This window comes from Capsicum annuum, chromosome 8 (genome assembly GCF_002878395.1).
Source record: "Capsicum annuum cultivar UCD-10X-F1 chromosome 8, UCD10Xv1.1, whole genome shotgun sequence".
In the NCBI taxonomy this organism is placed as follows: domain Eukaryota; kingdom Viridiplantae; phylum Streptophyta; class Magnoliopsida; order Solanales; family Solanaceae; genus Capsicum; species Capsicum annuum.
In genome coordinates, this window is record NC_061118.1 from 135,541,077 (window position 1) to 135,541,796 (window position 720).

Sequence of the window (720 nt, forward strand, 5' to 3'; positions counted from 1 at the left end):
GTACCTCCAAGGTGTACATATTTTATTGGGTCTCTACTTTTTATGTCATTTATCTCTTTATTAATTATTCTTTTTGTTACTAGTGGTATACTAGCTTTACCTTTTGCATATCTACAGTCTATTACATGTTCCTTTTGGCATACTACATAATATTCTTCTTTTTTCCTAGTAAACATATTTTTTATTGTTGGTATTTTAAATATTTTTCTACACTTAGGTCTAATTCTTTTCCTTTTATTTCATCAAATATGTTACTGTCAAATATTATATTTTGGTCTGTTCCTTCATCATTTAAATATTCTCTCTTTGTTATTATTTTTATATCTTCTTCAGTGATTTCATTCATCTATTTCACTATCTATTTCATTATCTGTTTCATTTTCTGAAATTTCATATATACTATCCTCACTTTCTAATTTATAATCTATATAATCTATCTGCATATATTCTGTATTTTCTATTTTTATTTTTGATATTTGTTTATTTTTTGAATTTTTAGGTAATTTACAATCTCTAGCTAAATGTCCTAATTTTCCACAATTATAACAAGTACATTCTTTTATAGATTTCTTTTTTCTATATGTAGTCTTTTGTATTTATAATTTTTTACATGATATCTTTTTCTTGATTTCTTGTATTTATATTTTGATTTTTTATATTTCTTATATTTCTTATGTCTTTTTCTTTTCTTATAATATCTTTCTTCACATCCGAATTGTG